The sequence below is a fragment of the Pleurodeles waltl genome, chromosome 7, assembly GCF_031143425.1.
Source record: "Pleurodeles waltl isolate 20211129_DDA chromosome 7, aPleWal1.hap1.20221129, whole genome shotgun sequence".
Classification (NCBI taxonomy): domain Eukaryota; kingdom Metazoa; phylum Chordata; class Amphibia; order Caudata; family Salamandridae; genus Pleurodeles; species Pleurodeles waltl.
The window spans coordinates 811,130,740-811,154,141 of record NC_090446.1 but is presented as its reverse complement, the minus strand read 5'-3'; the positions used below and the strand labels follow the sequence as shown (position 1 = coordinate 811,154,141).

Genomic DNA, 23,402 nt, shown 5'->3' with positions numbered 1-23,402 from the left:
TTTAGGGGACCTTGGGGTAGAAAGGAAGGCTTTCTAGTCGAATATCGATTTTTAAATATTGCCCTGACACTATTTCGTATCCAGAGTAGAGGCTACCGCAATATTGTGAAGGTTAGTACAGCACTAAGTATTGATTGATTGTTCCTAACACCCCGTCTTTGTACCTTGACAATCCACACATCTTCAAGTTACGTTTATGTGGCTTTAACAATAGTAAATGTACACTTACCTGAATATACTTACTTTCACAATATTATGGCAGTCAGTAATCTGAGTATGATAATATTGCAGGGTGGTATTTTTGTCAACCATGTTGTGACATGAATTCGTCATTGTGACAGACATCCAAAAAGAACAGAAATTAAACCTATAATTGCGTGTTTACCAGAAGCACTGCATAATGTTATGCTTTCATATCTTAAACTAGTACGCTAATTTGAACTGACGCATTTAAATTGCCTTTAAAATAGAGTATGGTGCTTTGTTAAGTGAGCACATTCTCTATATCAGGTTTTATCGTCAGTATTGTGTAAGCTAGAAATTCCTCAATAGGTACAAACATAACACGTCATAACTTGGCAAGTGTATTTATTTGCCACTGATTTTTTTTATGACAGGGCTCAAACATGGTACGATGGTAACAAATAGGCACAATAGCTCTCTGCTTTGTTGGGTTGGATGCAGTGAGAACGTTTCATTTCTTAGGTCCAGGACAGAGCCGCAGCTGTGATGTCCACCAGTAGTGGGAGCACGAGGACAAAAGCAAGAAAAGATTACGGAAATCGAAAAAATAAAATAAAGTGCTTATTAATATAAATAGAAACAGCTGCAGAGCGATGAGATCAGCAGGTGCTGGCTCTTGACTTTATCAACATGTGGGAAGTTGCAGTCAGCGCAGGCGATGGGAACTGCACAGCCACCCCAAAGGGGATATCAGTAACTACAGTAAGAGAAATTGTAACCCATCCCTAGTGCTCCCCTGAGTGTGAACACTTTTTCCCCCTAGAATATATGGACTTGATTGCTGAAATGCGGTTGACTGTATAGTGTGGTGTCATGAACCTGTAAATCGAGGTACATTGTGAAAATGATGCTCTGGAAACAAATCCTAAAGCAGCAAACCACCTGGCCACGTCTAACATGTCTGTATAAAAATTGGGAGTGAGAGAAGCTGTAATTGTAAACACATTTACAAAACTCCCTTTTGGTTAGTTAGCTGGTAAAATGTTTCCACTCCCAGGTCATTCCTGTGTTTCTGATGACAGTTCTGTATGAAACCTCTCAATATCCACTTTTCTTTCGGCTTAGCAAGTTTCGTGCCGATCTGTGAAGCAGGGCCAACAAAAGGAAAGGAGGCTTAAGAAGTGACATTTTTACCTCTCATTCCAATAAAAATCTTTGGCCCAGATTTAAAACTGCCAGAGCCTCCTTGTGCCACATTAGCATCATTTGTTTACGCAAATGTGGCCCAACGAGGGCAAAATCGCAGCACCAGTTTTACAAAGTGGCGCAATGCATGCATTTTGCGATTTACTAACCACTTGTGCTACATTATGACTGCGCCAGGCATATTGTATGCAAGGGTGGAGGCCGAAAAAATGGCGCACAGAAATCTGAAAGATTTCTTTGCGCCATTTTTGTGGCATTTTTAATGCCTGCACAGAGCAGGTGTGAAAAGGAGGCACACCATTATTTATAATGGGCTTCAACGTGCTTTGCAGGATTAGCACCAACATTTTTGATGCTAATCCTGCAAAGCGCCTAACTAACGTCAGATATTTTGACACTTGTTCCCTATCTACCACCATGGTGCACCATATCTGAAATACAGCACACAAATCATGGTGGGGGGGTTTTGGAGGGGCTATGGGGTGCAAGAAAAGAGGCACTGCATTGGGTGCAGCGCAACTTTTTTTACATCTGCCCATTTATCTCCGATACAGATAAAACAGCTGAATGGTATTGTGCTACCTTTGGTATGATGGTAGAACTTTATTCAAGGAAGTGCCTTTGCTTAGTTTGCATTTGTTCAGATGTTTGTGAGAAATTAGGGGCATATTTATAAGCCCCTAGCGCCACTGGAGTGTCACTTTATGTGACGCTCCAGTGGTGCTAACCTCTGCTCCATATTTACAAGGAGGTGTAAAGGCAATTTTTTGTGGCGTTACACCTCCTTGTAAATATGGGCCCCTCCGACCCAGTTATCTGCGTCAGAGGGGCGTGCAATGGGTGTTGCTGTGGGCGTGCCACAGCAACACCCATTGCATTTTGATGCTGCCTCAGATTTACAAGAGTTTGTAAACTTGACGCAGCGCCAAAATCAAACACCACCCCCAGGGGTGGCATTAGCAAGGCACAACGAGGAGGAATAATTTATTCCTCTGCATTTCTTTTTTTTTCTATGCGTGCTGTAGCACGCATTGAAAGAGCAAAATGCCAGAAGTGATTGTTTATGTGCAGGAAGATGTCCCTTCCAGCACATAAACAATAATTTGAAAATGAAGCTTTGGCACTTCTGTGTGTGCTGCACTGGCAGCTAAATTTAGCACCAGCGCAGAGAACAACACAGGGGTGCGCTGTATTCACCTAAATATGGCACATCCCTGCATTGTGAAAATGACAGAGGGCAGCGCTGTCAATTTTGGCACAGCAGCGCGCTCCATCATTTTGCCATAAATATGGGCCTAAGTGTTTAAATGTTTTTTGCCTGAGCTTGAAATGGCCCAATTACACAGATATCTGGACCACTAATCTCCAGAGGCCCATTACTTTGTACATCCAAAATTAAAAACAATATTTGAAGGGTTGAAGGCAGCTTTTTCCCCAGTCATTAGTTTCAGGTCTGTGAACCCAGAGTGGAATTCATGGCATTAAGCTCTTTGATTGGCTGCCTAAACGTCCAGGAAAATGTTGTGGCTTGCTTTATAGGCCACTGGGACTGGTCTTTGTGTCCAAAAAAAGAAATATAAAAGCAGTCACGGGGGGCAGAGGGAGCATCATCTAACCCTTCACTCAGGTGTGGGCGTCATAAGTGACACCCTCTGAAAAACATGTAAACAAATACCGATTTTATGACAGTGTTCATGGATGTTTAAATTATGTTTGAGGCTCCCAGGATGATACCTGAGATCTGTGAACCCTTGCAAGGGATTGCAGACAAATGGCAAGATTCATGGCTGCGGCTACAAACACATGACAAGCTTGAGGAGCCTGCACTGGGACTTTCCTCAGGAATCTCACACCAAGAAGGTGATTTGAGGACCCCAGGGAAAGACCTCAGGGAAGGTGTCAATAAGAGTACACAAGCCAGAAAGGACTCACAAAGCCTAGAATAGGGTCCGCTCTGAAGAAAACTGCATATCACCTGTGGTGTGCTGACCTCTAAAATTAACAGTTAGAGGGGTTGACCACTGATGGTAAGTTAACTACAAAAATTTGCAAATTATATTAGGAAGAGGATCACAATCTAAAAATCGTGCAACAGACAGGCAAACCATAACTTGCACACCAAGTAGAATGCTTATGACCTCACAATATTAATAACAAAAAGTAAGAACTCCAAAATGTAAAACATAATTATTCAAAAACACATGCCCAAGCTAATAAATAATATTACTTTCATAGCAGTCTGTTTCATAGTGTAAACATTATGATATTTAATCTCATCTTTAAGAATATTTATGGTATTTATAATTTAATTTGTCACATCAAGGGAGAGGTCATAAGCATTGCGTTTGGTGTTCAGTTATGGAGTGCATGTCTGTTGTTTGACCTATGGATTGCAGCCCTAACAATACCATGCATTTCAGTGCTACTTTGGCTTTAATTTGCAATCATACCTTTACTTTAACTGAGTTTTTTCAGCGAATATATATTTATATCATAACATAAGACCAGGTTTTGTGAGCTACACAATTACTAATTTTCTAGTGGTTAATTTAATTTTTCATAATTATGCTTTTATTCAGATTTTAGTGAACATTGTCAAAAAAATTAAAACTCTTTACAAAAAAGACTTAAAAACGTCCTTCTGTTAAAAACACGTTTTTTTTTCAGACGCAGAGTAAATTAAATATTGGAGATGCAGGATGTGAAATCAAAGTGCTATCCCTTCAAGACAAGCTTAGTTCATGCTATTAAACGAATTTTTGATTTGCTAAGTAGGTCATTCCATTGCAATTGATTTCTGTTTGGAATTAAGTTGGTAGCTTCAGCTCTGTCTTTAGTATTGTGAGCCAAAGTGGCTTTTCTGGGTAGAGCCAGTGCTCACTGTGGTATTTGTCAACTCCAGCATTGGGGTTGGCAGTTGTTTACAGGGAACAGTTAAGAACACCTTTGTTGTTGAGATGGCTGCGGTAGGCTCAGAGGATGAATTGAGGCATGGAAAGAGTATGAGTCCTGGAGCTCTGTCCAACATGTTTGATTTGGGATAACCCTATGACATTTGTGGATTTCTGCTACAAAGCATATAATCATCATATTTGTTGCATCGGACGACTGCAAAAACAGGTGTATTTTGGCATGTGTATGTGACATGGGTGGCTAATGCCTAGTTTTCCATTGGTGTTATATGACTGTAAACTGTAAATGCACCTGCCATTTACTCGGTTCTCTGGAATCTCAATGGAAGAAAAGGCAGAACATCTGCCACAAAAATGTTCTCTCTGGGTTTGAGCAATACAAACTGCTATTGGAATCAGAAGGAAAAGGGTTCTGCAAGCCCCAGGAATCTTTGGCCTTCGAGAAGGCAGCTCATCCCAGGTTGGTAATTCCATAGAGACCTAACAGGCACTGAAGACAGACAGGAATTCTGGGTGTTCAACTTTAACTCCTATAACTATACAGCGAGGGATAACGTCTGCAAACACTGGACAAACATCTGCAATTGTTAAGTGAAAGGCCAGCACATGTGAAGACTTGCTTTACATCTAAAACTTTGCAGCAAATGGCCAGTCTCTGCACAGACTGTCCCCACTCCTGCAACTGTTTGATGAAGGCCAACATCTGCAAAGACTGTGCTAGATACTAAAATAAAACTGCAGAGTCTGTCCCCAAATTTTGTTGAGCTTCAAGTTGAATACTGTCACACTGGAGTACTGCAACAAATTTGCACTGCTGTTGTGATCTACCACGTCCTGCTTGGCTCAACACAATCCATCTACAGTAACTTGAAGACAACAAGAAGCGATGGAGACCAGCGCTGTTTACGATAACAGCATAGTAATCATAATGTATTTTTCTTCACTTGCCATGGATTCAGTCTCACGACAACAAGCTTAAGGAATCTCATGGTGTAAACATACCTCTCAATAATGGGTTTGAGATGGAATAAAGATACCTTGGTTTGTTGTTTTTTCCTCCAGCTACCTATTCCCCTGAACCCTTTGTAGTCATTTCCATTGTTTTGTCTTTGGAGTTACTTTCTAGGGATTCCTACTGATTGATCCTCCAATCCACTTTTTATATTTTTTCTCCATTGCTTAATTTAAGATTGTTTGGCCCTAATAAAGAACATACAAAAAAACTTTTAGGGTTTAGCCTTGCTCCTCAGACCACAGTATGAAAGGTTAGACATTAATGCCTTTAGAGAAAAGCTTGTTACCTCTGAAAACAGAATTGTGGTAAATAGCCCAAGGAGCTGGTTTGCGATATTATGGTTGAAGGAGTGTTTTATTAGGAAATTAAGGGACTTGACATCTTCGAGATATGCGGAATCGAAGAAATGGTGAACTGAGGGAGATAAAAAAGTGGACATCGGGGTGCGGCATAGATGGCCCCCAAGGGGGGTATAATTAACAGAGCTTGAAGAGAGAGATTTATAGGACTTCCCTCGGGTTCCATGAGAAGAGAGGAAGAGAGAGTTAGGAAAGTACTACACACAAGCTTATAATAAGAGGAACAGCACAAAAAATGTGACCATTCTGGGAACACACGCAAGAAACATAGTCAATATTAGAGCACAGAAGAACAGACATTGTAAGGCTTGGAAATTAATGATTGCACGCACTGGTAAGTATGCATTGGTACTGGTCTTACAAAAGGATATAACTTTGAGTGGTTCTAAAGGAGATCGTGTGAGGACAGAAAAGGTTCATTTCCAACAGGTGGACCAAGTCACCAAGGCTTAGGAAATCAATGAAAGCAGCAGAGGATGGACAACCCTCAGAGCATAGGGAGAGAAAGATGATAACACAGAGGGAATGGAGAAAGTAAGGCGGTTATCCATCAGCAAAATGACAATGAGATGGTGATGCAGTAAATTTCCTGCACATGCTACAATCCTTCAGCTCATAAACACCAAATATATTTCTATGAAGTCCCGTTCAAGGGTGACTGATGTGGTGATTTTTTCAAGGAGGAGTCAGGGTCTCAGTGGTGGAGCATTCTGGATGTTATGGGCCATATTTATGGGCTTTGTGGTGGGGGTCATGGCAGCAAGTCAACATGCTGTACTTCCCTGTGTCACGGGTAAAGGGCAAGAAAGCATTGTATTTAAAGGAATACCACACATTCCTGTCCTTTCCACTGTGCTAGCACCCTTTAGGCAACCTAGCCCCAACACAGGTATCCTTGCACAAAGGTGCAATGGTTCCTGCATTGCATGAAGGGTTGTTTTGTGCAGGAAGGGGCACCTTCCTACCCTAAAACAATCCTGAGAGAATGCAGCACACATAGAAAGAGGAAAAAAAAAGGGAAATAAATGCATTTCTCCTCATTATGCCTTTCCTAGAGAGGAAAATTAGTTTTGGCACATTCCCAGGTTTACAAGTTCTTGTAAATCAAGGAATGCCTGAAAATCCAGGGATGTTGTGTGGGAACATCAACGCAACCCCAATGGAAATGCCTCTGGCTTGAGGATACCAGTCTGCCAGACTCATAATGTGGTCCTTCGTAGAATCCCTGCTTTCCCACAATAGGTATTCATTTTAGTAAGAGTAACTTAGAGGTAAGCCAATAGTTTCATCATCATCATCAGACAGCAATGCAGAGAAAAAGGAATTCATAAATATAACTAAAATTTTGATTACGTTTGGTTCTTTTTTGTGTGACTTCAGCATAACGCCAGAATGATTGGAGACAAATCCACTACTACAGACTGAGCCTTTGAAAAGATAAATTTTCTCTTCATACAGCATTAACTCAAGGTAATCGGGAGAAAGACAAAAACATATTTTTGCTGGGCTAGGATCAACTCTTTAACTAAATAAAGGCACACTTAAATGCCCAGAGTATTATAAAGGGGGGTTGTGCAATTATCTGATCTTCAAGGTGTACAATGTGTATTTCTGTTCAGGAGTGCAATGCGGGTAGGGACAAATTGGTGTAAGCCATTGTTTGATCTATCATATAATGTGTGGCATATATTTTGCTGATTTGCTTCACTAAGGTCTGCAAATGTCCTTCTGTCTGATTTCTTTTGCCATGCATATGTTTAAAATATTTGCTCATGCTCTTAGATCCAGGTGTGTACCTTCCATTGGTGCAGCAGGTGAGTACCACTGGAGTACAGAGCCTGAGAGGCCCACTGAACCCTGATTACTGCTGTATTTTATCATTCAAGCAGAAGCTATGGGCCAATTTCCTTCCTTGCACTAGGGTAGGGCCCATGACAGACTGGCTATTCAACTGGTTAGAACACATGTTTTAATAGTTTATTTACCTTTCCTCGATACTTCTAACCTTTTTTTTGGTCATTCATGTATGTATTTAAGTGGTAATTAAGAAGCACAAACCTTGCCGAAACACAGCTGATCATGTTTGGAAGAGTGTTTAGCCGATTGCGTGCCTTCTCAGGCACAGTAAACACAGTCAGCGGCTTGTTTTCATAATTTAGTAATCAGAGTTTAAGCTTTCTGGCTCCTTATTTGTATTTTGTCTGGTCCTTTAAGATAATCTACGAGGTCGAAACAAGTGCTCACTCTGGAGTTATTGCCACCTAGTGTCAGATCCGTTGTCCAATGCACCTAATGAATCTGATGCTACTTGAAAAGGATTCAACAATGTCCAGAAGGTTGTTTCCAAATATTTGCAATATCAAGACTATTGAAATAAACGGAAGGCTCATAAACTGCACGGGTAAGAAGAAAACACACATTTTCAGTGATCATGTTTATGTTTAGATTAAAGTTTCCAGCGCTTTGCACAAGTATTACACACACAGAGAAACGGCTGAGTCAAGCATAAATCAATAAAATCCATTAAAATATACACATCTAGTCCTACAGATATCCACGCATGAGACCATGAGACGTGTCCTGTGCCCCTTTATTCAATAACCCCATCATCAAAGTGCACAACTGAAGTCTTATAGTGCTTAGGGGTGCTATTGAATGTTCAACATAAATTCCCAAAATTGTGTGAATTCCTTATTTCAGAAAAAAAGATAAGCTACACGAGTCTTTTTCATTAACATAATCATCTTTTGGGGTCTAGAATTATTTCTTGCGCATGACGGGGAATGCTTACCTGTGAAACATTGAATTGTGTCATACACTGTATGTTCTAGGTTTCCATGGGCAATCATTTACAAGCACACTTTGCAGTTTTTGAAACACATGATGTATGTTTTAAGAGTGCGTTAAGCAAGGTAATAATTCACCCCCATTGGAGCTCTACACGTCCTTAGTCTTGCTGACAGTGGTCTGGAGTAACACTCTTTTGAAATGTTTCTCATATACAACACCCAAAACGTTTTTTATAGCAACTAAAATTGATCATGACATTTTTCTCAGAATCTATCTGACTTTGATGTCACAGGTTTAGTGTCTTGCATGACTTCAAACAGAACCTTTATGGCTCCCTGAGTACTCTGCATCCTTGTGTGATGTAATTGCTAGAATAGAATGTATGAGAGTTTACTTTAGAATGTTGGGAGTTCACAGGTTCATGCAGAGGAATAAAGATGTGATTTACAGCTCTTTGTGTGGCGTAGTCATTCAGCGTGGACCAGACTGGGGAAGACATAACGACTGGGGATAAGTAACCCGAAGTAGAAAGTGCTGTCCTTGAGAATTTGCCATGGTCCAAGCAAACTGCTCATGAGTGCCACATGTGCCTTTTTTGAAGTGCTGAGTCAACTGTTGGCGTATGTGGAGTCAAAGCACAACTCCAGCTGGTGTGAAGCATGTGAATGGAAAAGAGCTTCACAGAAAAGTCTATGCATGGTTGGTCAAGAAACTATGGCCAAGATCCTAGAAAAGGGTACTGTACTGGTAAGCAAAATAAAGTTATACAATATACAAAGCGTTAATACTAAAGGTAGATTCAACTTAGTTTACAAAGCACAGTTAAAGACAGTTATCAGATATCAAATAGCGATGCTGACAGAATAAGGAAAAAGGAAGCATACTGCTATTACTCTTATTTGAGTCTTAATAAGTGGAGCATTACAACTTCAGCATCGGGCGAGGAGACCCAAGAAGAAGCACTCGGGTTGTGCTTACTGAGCTGTCCAATACCTGAAGCGACACACCATCAAAGCTTTCTGGTGGCGCCTCAGAACAACTCCAGAGGTCTCCATGAGTGACAGGGATCTGATGGAGGCTTAAAAGAAGGTCAAAACTCCAAAGGCTGTCCTGGATGATCCAGAGGCTGAAAGATCGTCGGACCTCCATGATGATGCAAATTCCTAGGAAGGGTCAACTGAGTTTGATAGAGCTCCACCCTCGATGTCAGTCACTCCTATGAATAGTTACAATATTGCTGCCTTTCTCAAACCACCACCATTCGACACTGCCAAAAAGTAAAATATTGGCAATAGATGGACTGCATGGATAGAGACAATTGAAGATTTCATTGATGCACTTGAATAGATGTATAACAGGAAGATTATCAAATATCTCAATAATCTTGCTGGTGATGGTGTGAAAGAATTTATAAAGAAAATGTCGAGAACTGTCACATACCGTCACACACCATCACATTAAGAATACTTTGAATCTTAAGTTCAATCCAGTACCAAATGTTGATTAAGAACATCAAAGAGCTCACAAAACAATCAATCAATTCATGGAAAGGCTTGACACACTCATCAAACACTGTAAGCTCAATTAATTTAAAGATGAAGAAGCTATGAGGCTTAGAGTGATAGATTGGTGCTTGTCCGTTTCATTCAGAAAATGAATGCTGAAAGAATCACTTAGGTGGTCATTACAACCCTGGCGGACGGTGTTAAAGCTGCGGTAATACCGCAAACAGGCCGGTGGAAAAAAAAGGGAATTATGACCGTGGCGGAAACCGCCAACATAGACAGCCACTTTAACACTCCGACCGCCACGGCGGTACAGACAAGCAGCGCGGCGGTCACCGCCAACAGACAGGCGGAAGACAATGTACCGCCCACAGTATCACAACCCGCCAATCCACCACCTTTTCTGGGGCGGATTCACCGTGGATAAAAACACGGCGGAAACAGACATTTCAAAGGGAAAACACTCACCTCTACACACTCCACGAGGAAGGAGGCCACCATGGAGCCGGAACTACAAATACTCCCTGCTCTTGTCTTCCTGCTCCTCTACGAACACCAGCAACGTAGGCGCCAAAGACAACGGTGAGTACTGCACCTACGACATAGGGGTTGGGGGAGGCAAAAGTCACGGACACACACATAAAACACCCCCACCCCCAACCCGACCCTCACCCACTACAACACACACACCAATGCATTTCCAAACAGCACAGTAACAACCCACAACCCCCCTGGATGAATGCAAAGACAAAAGGAAATCAGTTCAAACTTTGTAATGTATCAAAATACAGTAACCAATGATATACAGATATATATCAACATTATAAAAATCATACATCACGATTAGTACTGCAGGTATGCACATATCAATGTCCGTGGACCACTGGGCCCACAATGCATGGGCGAGGCCCACACTAGATACCTGTCCACAAACGGAGAGAACACTGCAGGGGCATCAGATAGAAATACAACAGGCACCTCAGGGGGAAGGGAAAGGGGGGGCACCTCAGCCGGATGACTGCACCACGCCAGATCCACGACGGGGCTCCATGCCCATTGATGTATCCTGGGGAGTGCAAAGCCACAGTCTCTCAAGTCTCTACAGTGGGTGGGTTGCCCACTGTACCATCCTGGGGAGTGCAAAGCCACAGTCTCTCAAGTCTTTTCAGTGGGTGGTTTGCCCACTTCTTTATCCTGGGGAGTGCAAAGCCACAGTCTCACAAGTCTTTTCAGTGGGTGGTTTGCCCACTGCTTTATCCTGGGGAGTGCAAAGCCAAAGTCTCTCAAGTGGATCACAGTCTCCACTGGTTCTGGAGGGTGGCTGGTGCCCAGAGTGCTTCATCCTGTGCAGGACAGACGGAGTGGATGCAGGTCTCCACTGGTTCTGGAGGGGGACTGGTGCCCAGAGTGCTTCATCCTGTGCAGGACAGATGGAGTGGATGCAGGTCTCCACTGGTTCTGGAGGGGGACTGGTGCCCAGAGTGCTTCATCCTTTGCAGGACAGATGGTGTGGATGCAGGTCTCCACTGGTTCTGGAGGGGGACTGGTGCCCAGAGTGCATCACGCTCCCCGTGACGGTCCCAGTTCTGTCACTGTCCCAGCTGCACATGGGCTAACGATGCTTGATTTGGCGGTCTTTGCCCTGTTCAGCGGTGCTTGCCTTTGCTGTCTCTGACCTGTGCAGCGGTGCAGTGCCATGGCGGTCTTTGCCCTGTTCAGTGGTCTTCACCATGGCGGTCTTTTCCCTGTTCAGCGGTGCTTGCCTTTGCTGTCTCTGACCTGTTCAGCGGTGCAGTGCCATGGCGGTCTTTGCCCTGTTCAGCGGTGCTTGCCTTTGCTGTCTCTGACCTGTTCAGCGGTGCATTGCCATGGCGGTCTTTGCCCTGTTCAGCGGTGCTTGCCTTTGCTGTCTCTGACCTGTTCAGCGGTGCAGTGCCATGGCGGTCTTTGCCCTGTTCAGCGGTCTTCACCATGGCGGTCTTTGCCCTGTTCAGCGGTGCTTGCCTTTGCTGTCTCTGACCTGTTCAGCGGTGCAGTGCCATGGCGGTCTTTGCCCTGTTCAGCAGTTCTTGCCTTTGCTGTCTCTGACCTGTTCAGCGGTGCATTGCCATGGAGGTCTTTGCCCTGTTCAGCGGTGCTTGCCTTTGCTGTCTCTGACCTGTTCAGCGGTGCAGTGCCATGGCGGTCTTTGCCCTGTTCAGCGGTCTTCACCATGGCGGTCATTGCCCTGTTCAGCGGTGCTTGCCTTTGCTGTCTCTGACCTGTTCAGCGGTGCAGTGCCATGGCGGTCTTTGCCCTGTTCAGCGGTGCTTGCCTTTGCTGTCTCTGACCTGTTCAGCGGTGCATTGCCATGGCGGTCTTTGCCCTGTTCAGCGGTGCTTGCCTTTGCTGTCTCTGACCTGTTCAGCGGTGCAGTGCCATGGCGGTCTTTGCCCTGTTCAGCGGTCTTCACCATGGCGGTCTTTGCCCTGTTCAGCGGTGCTTGCCTTTGCTGTCTCTGACCTGTTCAGCGGTGCAGTGCCATGGCGGTCTTTGCCCTGTTCAGCAGTTCTTGCCTTTGCTGTCTCTGACCTGTTCAGCGGTGCATTGCCATGGAGGTCTTTGCCCTGTTCAGCGGTGCTTGCCTTTGCTGTCTCTGACCTGTTCAGCGGTGCAGTGCCATGGCGGTCTTTGCCCTGTTCAGCGGTCTTCACCATGGCGGTCTTTGCCCTGTTCAGCGGTGCTTGCCTTTGCTGTCTCTGACCTGTTCAGCGGTGCAGTGCCATGGCGGTCTTTGCCCTGTTCAGCGGTGCTTGCCTTTGCTGTCTCTGACCTGTTCAGCGGTGCATTGCCATGGGGGTCTTTGCCCTGTTCAGCGGTGCTTGCCTTTGCTGTCTCTGACCTGTTCAGCGGTGCAGTGCCATGGCGGTCTTTGCCCTGTTCAGCGGTCTTCACCATGGCGGTCTTTGCCCTGTTCAGCGGTGCTTGCCTTTGCTGTCTCTGACCTGTTCAGCGGTGCAGTGCCATGGCGGTCTTTGCACTGTTCAGCTGTGCTTGCCTTTGCTGTCTCTGACCTGTTCAGCGGTGCATTGCCATGGCGGTCTTTGCCCTGTTCAGCGGTGCTTGCCTTTGCTGTCTCTGACCTGTTCAGCGGTGCAGTGCCATGGCGGTCTTTGCCCTGTTCAGTGGTGCTTGCCTTTGCTGTCTCTGACCTGTTCAGCGGTGCATTGCCATGGCGGTCTTTGCCCTGTTCAGCGGTCTTCGCCATGGCGGTCTTTGCCCTGTTCAGCGGTGCTTGACTTAGCTGTCTCTGACCTGTGCAGCGGTGTGTGGCATGACGGTCCCTCAGTGCCCAGCGGGGCTGTGGCTGCCGGGGCCCTCCAGGGCACTGACGCTGGCGGTGGTCTCCGGACCAGTGACAGTGGTGTCCCGGCAGGCGGGGAGGATGGGGGCCTTCTCCGCCGTGCTGCTCTTACCAGACCTTGGAGACCTCTTCTGCCCCTTCACCACCTTGGGAGGAGTCACAGCTGACTCGGCACTCCCCCCGGGACCCTTGTGAGCTGTTTTGCCGGCAGGAGTCTTCACCCTCTCCCGTCGGGCACTTTCCAACTTAAGGTGCTTTACAGGGGGTGGACTGGCAGTGCTTTGGCTCTGTGTCACACTGGCTGCCCTGGTGGCCGGTGCACTCCACAGACCTTTAACACGCACCACTGGTACCGGACTTTTTTTGGCTGAGGTGCTACTACGGGACCTATGAATTGGAAGGGGGGGCTGGTGGGAAAGAGGTCAACGATGCTCAGGAAGAGTCTCTGACGAACACTGGAATGGGTAGCTGGAGGGGGTCTGGGAGTGGAGGAAGAGGAGGTGGTTGTAGGAGGTGTAACTTTAGGTGATTTGGGTGCAGGTGCATGTACTGGAGGCTGTCGTGAGGTGGATGGATGTTGGGTGTGTGGGTGCCCGCGTTTGTTTACTTTGGGAGGGGACGTCACAGACACACTGGGAGTGGACACAGGGGACGTGTAAATGGTAGAGGGGGTGGTGAGTGCAGGTGAGCGGGTGTGGTGCTGGGTGTTCTGGTGCGAGTCCTAGTGCCTGTAGATGTAGTGCATGCAGGTGATAGTGTAGACGACACTGGGAGGGAGGAGGGAGACGACGAGGAGGGGGACACAGTGGAGGCAGTGGAAGTTGCTGTGTCTGTATGTGGGTGATGCTTGTGTGAGTGCCTGTGGGATGTGTAGTGCCTATGTTTGCCAGAGCCACTTTTGGGTGTTGAGGTGTGTGCATGCTAGTCTGATGGTGTGCTTGGGATAGGATGGGGTACAGGGGATTGGGTCTGGGTGGAGGAAGTTGGAGGGGGGAGGCTAGACACAGGGACAATGGCTGCCATCAGTGCTGAGGCCAGAGATTGCAGGGTTCGATGAAGGGCAGCCTGACCAGAATGAATGCCCTCCAGGAATGCATTACTGTGTTGCAACTCCCTTTCCACACCCTGGATGGCATTCACAATGGTAGACTGCCCAACAGTGAGTGACCTGAGGAGGTCAATGGCCTCCTCACTGAAGGCAGCAGGGGTGACTGGGGCAGGGCCTGAGGTGCCTGGGGTGAAGGTGATGCCCACCATCCTGGGTGAGCGGGCACGGAGCGAAGGCTGAGTGCACAGATGGTGCCGCCACCACAAGGGAGCTTCCATCGGAGGACGAGTCCGTGCCGCTGGTTGCTGATCCGGTGACCGACGTGAAGCTCCCCTCGCCCTCCGTCCCACTGGTGTATTCGGAGTCCGTGGTTTGGCCCTCCATGGCCATGTGGGATGCAGCTCCCTCGTGCTCCGGTGCCACTGTACCTCCGCCTGATGATGCTGATGCACACAAGAACAGGGAGAGCACAAAAAGGGGTGGGGAAACAGAAGAAAGACAGGTTGAGTGCATGGCTTACCGCTACAGTTAGCGGAAAATACAGACACAGCAGCCCCTTGCACTACGCCGTGCTCTTGGCCTCTACAGATGCAATTTCTGGGATATGGACTACATGGCTATAAGTGTCATCTGTCCACATAGATTACACAGGGGCATGTATACCTGTACTTGGCACTCTACAGAGGTGGGGTAGGGGCCACAGGGCCATGCCTTACGAAGGGGCCAAGCCTACGGAACTTGCCCTGGCCTAGGGAAACCCACAGCCCTCCTCCCCCACCCAGACCCCTCCACTGCACGCTAAGTCCGCAGAATGAGAGTGTCCTCACCCCCTTGTGTCTGCTGTGATGCCCTCAAGCGCCCATCCAACTCAGGGTAGACCACCGCCAGGATCCTGAACATCAGGGGGGTCATGGTGCGACGGGCACCCCTCCCACGTTGGGAGGCCATCCCCAGCTGAGCCTCTGCCGTCTTCTTGCTCCAGCGGCAAATGTCCTCCCATCTTTTACGGCAGTGGGTGCCCCGTCTCTGGTGGACCACCAGGGTCCGGACATCCTTGGCGATGGCACGCCAAATGTCCTTCTTCTGGTGGGCACTGACCTACATGACATGTACAGGGGAAGAAGAGAAGTCATTACCAACTGCACAGTCGAAGTGACTGGCCCCCATCCCTACCCTTGCCATGTGGCACATGCATTCACAGTCCTTAATGGTCGCAGAACTCTGCCCCCTTCCTACTGACATCCAGCCCTCTCCACACAGCATAGCCCATGCAACGTGCTCCCTGTGTACTTACCTGTTGATCTGGAGGACCGTAGAGTAGCGTGTACTGGGGGAGGACCCCGTCCACGAGCTTCTCCAACTCCTGAGCAGTGAAGGCAGGGGCCCTTTCCCCAGACGCAGCAGCCATTGTCTCTTCCAGACTGAGGTCACAGCAGCACTTGCAGTGTAGGTCCTCTCCTGTCGAAGATTAGGTATCGAGTGATTGAATAGATAGAAAATGGCGGTCAAGTCCGTGGCGGTGACGTCCGCGGCGGTGCGTATCATCACCGCCGGCGCAATTCATCATTGGCTCCTGGGATCCATAGGGTCCAATGTTAACCAATGCAGCATTGCGCCGCGGTCTACGACCGCCTACCGCGACGGTGTACAACGCCAGCGCAGTTACCTCACATCCCATTGTCCCAGTTTAGAGGTCAGGCAGCCGCTATTTCAGGGGCCCACATGGCTTCATTTACTACTGCGTCACACATACCTAGGCCTACACTCAACACACATACAGGAAGATTTTAGTATTTGGTGTTGTGTTCTGTGTAGCTGTGGGTACATACCTGAGAATTTGTTGACTCTGTGGTCGCTGTTGTCCTTCTTAGGCACCGTCAGCTGGGACATTTGAGGAGATGGCGGAATCCTCCGGTGTACCGACCGCTGGTGGACCTGTTAACAATGGAGGAGCGACATTTGATCATCACCTACAGGTTTGACCGTGCCACAATCCAGGAACTGTGTACCCAGTTGGAGCCAGACCTGATCTCACCAATCCGCCATCCCACAGGAATACCCCCTGAAGTGCAGGTGCTATCAGTGCTCCATTTCCTTGCAAGTGGCTCATTTCAAACAACTGTGGCCATGGCATCAGGTTTGTCCCAGCCTATGTTTTCCAACGTGCTGTCCAGAGTGTTGTCTGCCCTGCTGAAACACGTAAGGAGCTACATCGTTTTCCCTCAGGTGGAAGATTTGGCTACAGTGAAAGGTGACCTCTATGCCCTGGGACATATCCCCAACATCATAGGTGCTATCGATGGCACCCATGTAGCTCTGGTCCCCCCACGCAGGAGTGAACAGGTGTACAGGAACCGGAAGAGTTATCATTCAATGAATGTACAGATGGTATGTTTGGCAGACCAGTACATCTCGCAGGTAAATGCTATGTTCCCTGGCTCAGTGCATGACGCCTACAACCTGCGGAATACCAGCATCCCGTATGTGATGGGTCAACTCCAGAGGCACCGTGTGTGGCTATTAGGGGACTCTGGTTACCCCAACCTGTCATGGCTATTGACCCCAGTGAGGAATCCCAGGACCAGGGCAGAGGAACGCTACAATGAGGACCATGGGTGGACTAGGAGGGTGATCGAACGCACCTTCGGCCTCCTGAAGGCCAGGTTCAGGTGCCTCCATATGACAGGTGGTTCCCTATTCTACTCACCAAGGAAGGTGTGCAGATCATCATCGCCTGCTCGATGCTTCACAATCTTGCTTTGCGACGCCAGGTGCCTTTTCTGCAGGAGGATGGTCCAGATGACGGTGTTGTGGCAGCTGTGGAGCCTGTGGACAGTGATGAGGAGGAAGCTGAGGAAGAAGACATAGACAACAGGGAGTCAGTCATACAGCAATATTTCCAGTGACACACAGGTGAGAACAATTTTTTTACTATTACATTCACTTTCACACTTCTACCTCTATCCTGTCTGTCGATTTCAACCAGTATATGGTAACTGAGTTGTACATTTCCATTACGGTTTCACAGGTGTGGTTACCAACATGTGTCATCTGCTTGCATCCTTCATGGACTTGTGATGTGTGACATAGGTATGTTAGCATTACATTTGTAAACGCATTTTGTCACTGTCATTGCTAATACACATTTTCAAAATCACAGACTGACTCCAGATTGTTTTGTGGTTCAAGGGTGTTTATTGAGGTGCTAATTATTGGAGGGGGTGGCAAAATGGTGAGGGGTGATGGTGGAGGAATGTCCATGGCAGAGTCCAGTCTATTAATCACACAGGTGCACGCCCATGTGGGCATAGGAAGTGGAGCTGGGGCAGTTCCAATCTGGACAGGGTAACAAAGTGAGACAGTGGGAGGACAATCAGGGTGGTCTCATTTCCTGGCGGGGGTCTTGCCATCTTGCTCTTTCCTGTTCCTGGATCTCAGGGACCGCTTGCGGGGTGGTTGTCCTTCTGCAGGGGGTGGGGTGCTGGTGTGCTGGTCCTGTGGCGGGGCGTCCTGTCCACTAGCGCCGGCGGAGGTGGTGGGCAGTTCATCCTCCATGCTAGAGTCAGGGCCCCTTGGAGCGCCACAGTGTCCCTCATGGTCTTTTGTATGTCCTTCAGCACCCCTATGATGGTGCCCAGGGCGGAGGTGATGGTTCTGAGCTCCTCCCTGAACCCCAAAAACTGTTCGTCCTGCAGGCGCTGGGTCTCCTGAAACTTGGCCAGGACCGTAGCCATCGTCTCCTGGGAGTGGTGGTATGCTCCCATGATGGAGGAGAGGGCCTCGTGGAGAGTTGGTTCCCTTGGCCTGTCCGCCCCCTGTCGCACAGCAGCCCTCCCAGTTCCCCTGTGTTCCTGTGCCTCCGTCCCCTGGACCGTGTGCCCACTACCACTGCCCCCAGGTCCCTGTCGTTGTTGGGGTGGTGGGTTACCCTGGGTTCCCTGTAGTGGTGGACACACCGCTGATTGACGTGTCCTGGGTACGGAGGTATGGGCCCGCTGGGTGGGTGCTATGCTGGTGTTACCAGAGGGTGGAAGGTCAGTGTTGGGCTGTGCCTGTGCAAGGGGAACCGACTGTCCCGAGGCCCACGATGGTCTGGGTTGGTCATCTGGATCCAGTTGGCCAGAGCTGCTGTCGTCACTGTGGGCCTCTTCTGTGGGTGGGGTGGAGATGTCTGGACCCTCCTGTGTGGTGACGTTATGTAGTGGTCCTGCAGGGGTATAAGAGCATGATTATTGCATGTGTGTGTGTCATGGTGTGCAATGGGTGGGTGTGCGTGTACCCCAGTGCAAGCATTCCTGTGTGGGGGCTTGTATGATGATGGTTGGGGGGTTGTTATGGGTATGTGCAGTGAGCATGCTTTAGTGCTGGGTGTCCATGCTTAGTTGTGTCATGCAGGGCTTGGTGTTGGGATGTGTGGTTTGTGTTATTAGTACATTAGTGAGGAGTTGGAGTAATAGGGGAGGGGGTGAGGTTGGGGGTGTGTGATAGCATGCAGGTAGGGTGGGGGATTTGATAGTTAAGATTTGACTTACCAGTGTCCATTCCTCCACCGACTCCTCCGAGGCCCTCTGGATGCATGATGGTCAAGACCTGCTCCTCCCATGTTGTTAGTTGTGGGGGAGGAAGTGGGGGTCCGCTGCCAGTCCGCTGAATCGCGATGTTGTGCCTGGAGACCACTGAACGCACCTTCCCCCGTAGGTCGTTCCACCTCTTACTGATGTCCTCCCGATTTCTAGGGTGCTGTCCCACAGCATTGACCCTGTCGACGATTCTTCGCCATAGCTCCATCTTCCTGGCTATGGAGGTGTGCTGCACCTGTACTCCAAATAGCTGTGGCTCTACCCGTAGGATTTCCTCCACCATGACCCTGAGCTCCTCCTCGGAAAACCTGGGGTGTCTTTGGCGTGACATGGGGTGGTGTAGGTGATGTGTGGGGTGGTGTATGTGTTGATGAGTGTGGTGATGTGGGGTGTTTTGTGCGTGGATGTTGTATAGGTGATGGTGTTGTGTGCCTCTGTGTGGTGGGTTTGTCTATTGCTGTGCTATCTCTCTGTCGCCTTCGTCTCTAATTTTTGGTCGTAGTGGTTTGTGGGTGATGTGGGTGTGTGTTTTATATTGTATTGAGTGTGTGGGAGTGGTGTTTGTATGTATCTCAGGTGTGTGTAATTCGAATTGTCCAATGTGGCAGTGTTTTGGAGATGTGTGTGTATTTTGAGCGCGGAGGTGTGTACCGCCAATGGAATACCGCGGTTGAAAGACCGCCGCGTGGATTCATGTGTCGTGATAGCATGGGCGTGTTTCTGTTGGGGTGACAGTGGAGGTTTTGTTTTCTTCAGTTTGTCACTGACCTTTGGTGTGGCGGACTTGTGTGGGTGTCTGAATTTCGGCGGATTCCGAGCTGTGGGTCATAATAGCTGTGGCGGAATTCCGTGGCCGCAGCGGTGTATTGGCGGTCTTCTGCACGGCAGTAAGCGGCTTTTACCGCCAATGTTGTAATGACCCCCTTAGTCTGGAACAAGTGTTGATGGCTGCCAGAGCTGAGGAATGTACTGAGAAAAAATCTGCCAACATGGAGGCCAGAAGCAACCAGAGTGAGTTAGTCATGAGTGTGAAAAGTAATTTGAAACAAAAGATTGAAGGGCACAAAGTGATGTCTACACACAAAAAGGAGTTGTATTTTCAGATGTGGATTTTCATTACCACACGAAGGAAATTGTCCTGCCATTGGTCAGATATGCAAAGGCTTTGGTAAAGAGAACCATTTTGTGATGATGTGCAGATTTCAGCAAATTTAGGGTCTATCGAAAATGGTGGGAGGTGTTTTTTTGGTTTTCCAAAGCAGAGATAGTTAGCAGGTGTTATCAGAAAGTAATTTAATTAACAGGCATTAAACTGGCTTTACAAATTGTATTTTATTCATGTTGTTAGTGCCTCTTCTGTAATTCTATGCTGACAAGCATTGTCATTCTGTGTGCTCAGCTGAAGTAAACTGTAGTCCTTCTTCTATGTTTGTGAAATGTCTTGGTTTTTGGCTTTAAATTTCTGGTCACCCTAGCCAGAACGTCCAGAAGCAATGTTCAACGCGCGCCCACAAGGCCAGGCAGCGACATCAGTTAAAGCAAAAAGATAGTTAATGAAGTTGATTGTCATCTGAATCCTGGTCAAACAGTTCTCCAGCCTTAATAATAAGTGAAAACGATGAAAGTGATTGTGCCATGTCAATTTTTACCTCAGAAGAAATGTGCACATGTTGAACTGGTTGCTTGCAAGGAAAAAAGTCAATCAAGAAAAGTCAACATGTCAAAATAACAAACTCATACAAACACTGTCAAAAGATTACATTGAAAGTAAATGGATGTTCAATCCCTTTCATCAATCCATAGCAGTGCTTCCATAAATATAATACCTGAAAAAAGGTACAATGAACTTTCTCCGCTACCACAGCTCACGCCATCAAAGGCCACAAAGTATACACTTGGGCTGCATTGACACCCATGAAGTGTAAAGGTTCATTTGTGGCAACAGTGAAGCATAAGAAAACAAAGTTTCAAGCACTGATCAATGTACTTCAAGGTACAGCAGCATTTTCAACACAGCTGCTAACATGGGACCGATTTCTGTGAATTACAACATGAATGCTTCTAATGAGGTAGAAATACAACTCTATTCATTATGTCATGGTTTGAGAAAGTAAAAGACTATGAAAGTAAAACTGCGTATTACTGAGGATGTCCATACTGTTGCTCATAGACATAGGTGAATTGCTTTTCATTTACAAGAAGCTGTTGAAAACAAACTTGAATCATTTGTTAAAAATTACATTATTAAACATTCCACTAGTCCAACACCTTTGGTTAGTCCCATAGTAGTAGTGCTTAAAAAGGACCATGAAGGAGCTGTAAGCATAGCTTTGACATGTGCCAAGCGAACAAAGCAATTGGATGAGAGAGGCATCTAGGGCTGTACATTGCAGATATGATTACTCATTTAAATAGTGCCAAGATCTTTCCTCGACTTGATTTGACAAAAGGTTATCATCAGTTAGAACCAGAAGAAAACTGCAGATATATATCACAACTTGTGCTAGACATGCTGGTTTGTTTAGATGCAAGAGAATTCGTTTTGGTGTGTCATCTGCTGCAGAATGTTTCCAGGACGTCATATGATGCATCATGTAATCTGTTGTAAATGCATTTAACTTTATCGATGACACATAGGTTTTTAGAGCTACACAGAAGTAGCACGATAGAGCCTTCATACAAGTAAGTCAATTAATCACTGATGCAGAATTGACATTAAGGGGCATATTTATAAGCTGTTTGCGCCGAATGTGCGTCAAAGAATTTGCCGCACATTCAGCGCAAACCTTGCCCCATATTTAAACTATGACGCCCGACCCCGCGGCCGTCAAAAAATCTCTGTGTTCGTCATTTTTTGGATGCGGGAAACCACCTTGCGTTAATGACATGCAAGGTAGGCGTTTCCGCCCAAAAAATGAATTTAAGGCCTGTGCGCCTTATTTATACTCCAGCATCATTTTGATGCACAGGAGGGGGCAGGCCTTAAAAAGCGGTGCCCAGCCTAATGTGCGCGGTTTTTTAACACCTGGGTAAGGGCAGGCATTTTAATAGACCTGTGGGCTCACTTCCATGGTCTCTGACCATGGAAGCAGTCCACAGGTGCCCTCCCCTGCCCCCAGGGACACCCCCTGCCACCCTCGCCCACCCCTGGAGGACACTCATGGATGTGGGGACCCATCCCAGGTAGGTACAGGTAAGTTGGGGTAAGTATAATTTTTTAATTTTTTTAAAGTGGCATGGGGGGGCCTAACTTGGGCCCCTCTACATGCCACTGTGCCCAATGACCATGCCCAGGGGACAGAAGTCCCCTGGGCATAGCCATTGGGCAAGGGGGCATGACTCCAGTCTTTGCTAAGACAGGAGTCATTTCAATGGGGGTTGTGCGTCAAAAAATGGCGCAAGTCCGGTTTGAGCCATTAATTTTGACTCAAACCTGACTTGCACCATTTTATGACGCACAACCCCCATTTTCCCCTACGCCGGCGCTGCCTGGTTAGAGTCATTTTTTTTTTTACTCTGACCGGTCCGCAGTGCTGGCTAACGTCAATCCTTAAATAAGGCGCTCGCATGGTGCGTAGGAATGGCGTTAGCCTGCAGTAACAATTTTGACACAAACCAGTGCCAGCGCTGGTTTGCCTCAAAAAGTATAAATATGGCCCTAAATGTCGACAAGTGTAAGTTGAATAAAACAAAATTGAAATTCTTTGCCCACATATTTTCTCATGGGTGCTTGATACCTGACCTTGCAAAAGTACAAGCTTTAACAAATGCTGAGCTCCCACAAGATATTTCGATTGTGTGTTCTTTTCATGGAATGTCCAGCTACTGTTCATGATACCTAAAGGACTTTGCCACTGTCAGTGCTCTACTACAAGAGCTAACCAAGAAAAATGTTTCTTTTGAATGGTCAAGAAGATGTGAAAAGAGTTTCAAGAGAATCACACATGCCATAGAAAATGCTACAGAAATGGCATACTCCAAAACTCCATAACAAGGTTGTAGTTGATGCTAGTCTTGTTGTGCTAGGTGCTATACTTGCACAGCCTAGTGGATGCATAAATGCAAGAAGACATATGGTGGCCCATGCTGGTCGAAGTTTATATCAACAGAACATGCTTACTCACAGCCTAAAAAGGAAAGTTTAACTGCAGTATGGGTTTGTGAACATTTCCATGTATTTCTATACGGAAAGCCTTTTATGCTGGTCACTGATCATCAAGCCCTGCCGACTATCTTTGGCAGTCCAAAGGCTAGGATGTCTTCTTGAAATGAACAATGGTATTGATCCGGGAAAGGGTCAAAATCCTGCTGACTACTTTTTGAGAGTGCCCATTTAAGGTCATGGCATTCCTTCCAAAACGGTTGAGGCCCACATCAATTTTATTGTCAAGTCCAGTACACCAGCTGCTACATCGTTAGCCCAGATCATCACTGCTACAAGTCATGATAGTGACATGTTAA

At 47.0% G+C, this 23,402-nt stretch overlaps 1 protein-coding gene across 1 annotated transcript in view; it reads right to left on the bottom strand.

Moving 5' to 3' along the window:
* The window catches only part of LOC138245616 (rho GTPase-activating protein 7-like), a 685,827-nt gene that overhangs the window by 498,865 nt on the left and 163,560 nt on the right, over positions 1-23,402 (bottom strand). The window lies entirely within an intron of this gene.